Genomic DNA, 3,939 nt, shown 5'->3' with positions numbered 1-3,939 from the left:
TTCCATAGTGCCACATGGCTCCCTAGTATCTAGCGGCGATTAGTTTGGGTGGCAAACTGTTGCTAGATTTGTGATACCATATGTGTTCAACCCGGTAGAGAAATTGTGTGTTCGATCCTATGTTCAAGGGAGGAAAAATTCCCGCAATTGGGGGGTTGTAAAATCCTAGCTGTGGGAATCGACACCGACGTTCATCACCAACTCTTCTTCCTCCACTGCTACAAGTTGGTAACAATCAAATCAAACCTTGTATGCATCTTCATAGTGGTCCTGGGCTGGTGAGTAAGACAGATTTTTTTGCTTTCTGCTACGTATGCCTAGAAATAAATTATCACATTTATTGACGTGATTGTATCAACATTTCCTGGCGTTCCTTACTTAAACTCCCAAATGCATCTAAAACAACATCCTAGTGAAAATAGGCAAAAAGAGGTGCACGGACACGATAAAATCTGACAAAGCCTACTTCATAGGCACAAAACATCACAAAATTTGGACTCGTCATTAGCTACCACCTGGGTATTCTGTTCCTCGTGGCAATGTCTGCCATCTTCGTTGCTCTATCTAGCCTTAAGCAAGCCCCCTGTGCCTGGTTAGAGTGTTTTACCTCTGTGGTGACTATCGCTGGTTTTTCAACCAGTGCTCATCATCCTGTGATGTTTTCACATCTTTCTATTCATGGTCGGACTCTTGTTCTTCTATATGTGGTGACATGATCATCACTGGAGATGACCCTGAGTGCATCGCCTTGGAGCTCGATGTTCACCTCCCTGCTTCTAATGGTGATCTCTTGTCTGATCTAGCGCATTATTGTCATCATGTTGGGAGCCTTGTTTATCTAGTTGTCACTCGTCCCAATATATCATATCTTGTCCATATTTTTAGTCCGTTTGTTTTTGGTCCCACTTCGGTCTAGTATAGTCACATTCTTTGTGTTCTATGATATCTTCTTGGCACAATCTCTCACCATATTTTCTTTTCCTGTTCTAGTTCATTATAGCTTCGGCCAATTCGTATGTTACATGGGCTAGTGATACTTGGGATCTCCATTCACTTTTAGCTTAGTGTTTTTCTTGGTGGTTCTCTTATTACCTAGAAGACAAAGAAACATACTACAATTTCCCATTCGAGTGCGTAGGGTGAGTTGAGAGCTTTGGCTCTTTTGATGATAAATAAATAGGTCCAACACAGTGGATCATGGTGCGGTCCGCTGCTTGAGGGATTTTGGATCTGCTGCCTAGATTCATCTGTCGTGACGACAACCTATCGTGCTCGCAAGGACGGTGTCCACCCAATGCGATGACGGGCGCTTGGTGTAGTGCCCGGATTCGGAGCGGCGACCTAGGTGGGTTGCCTAGCGGTGCATCAAGCTATGGGGTGGCTCGACGTTTGGTAGATCTGGGCTCTAGCGTACAACTCAGTTTTGGCAGCAGTGCTCAGTTGGTGTTCTCTTTGGTGGTTGAAATTTTGGAGGTTCCCAGTGACGCTTGTGGAAGTTTGGGCGGAGGCGGAGGTCATGTGTGGTATTCTGGGCGAAAGGCGAAAGCCCTATTACAGGTCCGAGCTGTAGCTATTGATGGCGACGCCTTCTGGTGCCGCTCACCACCGTGGAGGCATTGTTTGATGGAGCTGTGACACTTTCCCCTCGTCTATGAGTCTTCGGGGGAAACCTCAGATCCATCTGGATCTGTCGATGGCGGCGCTTCGAGCGGCACGCCCCTCCTTGGAGGCATTAATTTGGAGCCCCTCTGCTTTCCCGCTAGTTGACGTCGTCCAGGGACAAGTGGTTCATTTGTGGTGGTGTGATTGTTCTTCTTCTCTATTGCTGTCGTCTTTTGGCGTGGTTCGTGATGTCAGAGCTTTCCTTTCGCGATCACTGGATGGGTGTGCATGATGAATTGATCTGGGTGTGGACTCGGCTCATTGATGCCCTTCGGCTTCGTCAGCGGTGTCATTGTTATGATGTAGCCTCGGCTGCGTGTGGCTCTTCGTCTAGGTGTGGACTTGGTTGCTCGTTGCCCTTCGGCTGCGCCAATAGCCTTGAGGAATCATGGATTGTCTTGGCTGATTGAATCTCTTCGCCCACGGTGATGGTGTTCCTCGTGCAACAACCTCTCATTCGCGAGGACGGGGAAGATGATGGCGCACCATCTTTTTTTTCTCTTTTCTTTTCAGCGACCCAACTTTTCTTTTCTCTTTTCGTGTGTTATCTGGTGTGATCTATTCCTTCACTTCCTTGTATTTCCCCTCTAATTTCCCGGCTCTGCCAGTCTTCTTCTTAATGAATGAAAAATAGCGCTGGCATGTTTTTGTCAAAAAAAAATTTGTTAATTTACATTTTGGAGTTCAATAAGTAGCGAAGATTAACAATGGTGTTTATTTTTTAGTTTCAGGCCGTTTATAATATGATTAATATCAACGACAGTGAGGTCTTGGAGGGAGCAAAAAAACTTCGGGGTGAGAACCATTTTTCTGACGAAAAAAACTTCTCTATTGTTGTCGTCTTTTGGCGTGGTTCGTTGATGTCAGAGCTTTCCTTCTGCGATCACTGGATGGGTGTGCATGATGAATTGATCTGGGTGTGGACTCGGCTCATTGATGCCCTTCGGCTTCGTCAGCGGTGTCATTGTTATGATGTAGCCTCGGCTGCATGTGGCTCTTCGTCTAGGTGTGGACTTGGTTGCTCGTTGCCCTTCGGCTGCGCCAATAGCCTTGAGGAATCATGGATTGTCTCTGCTGATTGAATCTCTTCGCCCACGGTGATGGTGTTCCTCGTGCAATAACCTCTCATTCGCGAGGACGGGGAAGATGATGGCGCACCATCTTTTTTTTCTCTTTTCTTTTCAGCGACCCAACTTTTCTTTTCTCTTTTCGTGTGTTATCTGGTGTGATCTATTCCTTCACTTCCTTGTATTTCCCCTCTAATTTCCCGGCTCTGCCAGTCTTCTTCTTAATGAATGAAAAATAGCGCTGGCATGTTTTTGTCAAAAACTTTTTTGTTAATTTACATTTTGGAGTTCAATAAGTAGCGAAGATTAATAATGGTGTTTATTTTTTAGTTTCGGGCCGTTTATAATATGATTAATATCAACGACAGTGAGGTCTTGGAGGGAGCAAAAAAACTTCGGGCTGAGAACCATTTTTCTGACGAAAAAAACTTCTCTATTGCTGTCGTCTTTTGGCGTGGTTCGTTGATGTCAGAGCTTTCCTTCTGCGATCACTGGATAGGTGTGCATGATGAATTGATCTGGGTGTGGACTCGGCTCATTGATGCCCTTCGGCTTCGTCAGCGGTGTCATTGTTATGATGTAGCCTCGGCTGCATGTGGCTCTTCGTCTAGCTGTAGACTTGGTTGCTCGTTGCCCTTCGGCTGCGCCAATAGCCTTGAGGCATCATGGATTGTCTCGGCTGATTGAAGCTCTTCGTCCACGGTGATGGTGTTCCTCGTGCAACAACCTCTCATTCGCGAGGACGGGGAAGATGATGGCACACCAACTTTTTTTGTTAATTTACATTTTGGAGTTCAATAACTAGCAAAGATTAACAATGGTGTTTATTTTTTAGTTTCAGGCCGTTTATAATATGATTAATATCTACGGCAGTGAGGTCTTGGAGGGAGCAAAAAAACTTCGGGGTGAGAACCATTTTTCTGACCAAAAATGGTAGAAAACAATCCGCTCATTCGCGAGGACGGGGAAGATGATGGCGCACCAGCTTTTTTTTCTCTTTTCTTTTCAGCGACCCAACTTTTCTTTTCTCTTTTGGTGTGTTATCTGGTGTGATCTATTCCTTCACTTCCTTGTATTTCCCCTCTAATTTCCCGGCTCTGCCAGTCTTCTTCTTAATGAATGAAAAATAGCGCTGGCATGTTTTTGTCAAAAACTTTTTTGTTAATTTACATTTTGGAGTTCAATAAGTAGCAAAGATTAACAATGGTGT

The sequence above is a fragment of the Triticum dicoccoides genome, chromosome 3B, assembly GCF_002162155.2.
Source record: "Triticum dicoccoides isolate Atlit2015 ecotype Zavitan chromosome 3B, WEW_v2.0, whole genome shotgun sequence".
Taxonomy (NCBI): Eukaryota; Viridiplantae; Streptophyta; class Magnoliopsida; order Poales; family Poaceae; genus Triticum; species Triticum dicoccoides.
This window is presented reverse-complemented; position numbering follows the sequence as displayed.